The sequence below is a fragment of the Nannospalax galili genome, unplaced genomic scaffold (genome assembly GCF_000622305.1).
Source record: "Nannospalax galili isolate Female #2095 unplaced genomic scaffold, S.galili_v1.0 C45931675, whole genome shotgun sequence".
Taxonomy (NCBI): domain Eukaryota; kingdom Metazoa; phylum Chordata; class Mammalia; order Rodentia; family Spalacidae; genus Nannospalax; species Nannospalax galili.
Genome location: NW_008389800.1, coordinates 1 through 228, shown reverse-complemented (window position 1 = coordinate 228; position 228 = coordinate 1). Strand labels below are relative to the sequence as shown.

The 228-nt window shown below is 53.5% G+C and overlaps 1 pseudogene; it reads left to right on the top strand.

Moving 5' to 3' along the window:
• LOC115069028 lies at positions 1-98 on the top strand (annotated as a pseudogene; the record flags this gene model as incomplete).
• Between the last annotated feature and the right edge of the window lie 130 nt (positions 99-228).

The window sequence follows — 228 nt, the reverse complement described above, 5'->3', positions numbered from 1 at the left end:
ACTCCCCTTGACAAGGATGGAAGAGGCCCTTGGGCCTAACAACACGCATACGGTTAAGGCATTGCCACCTACTTCGTGGCATCTAACCACTGTTTTTATTCTTCCCCCCAGTGTGAGGTGTGACCCCAAGATGTGCATGGACTCGGGTGTGTGTGAGACCCGAAGATGTGCATGGATTCGGGTGTGTGTGTGAGACCCCAAGATGTGCATGGACTCAGGGGTGTGTGT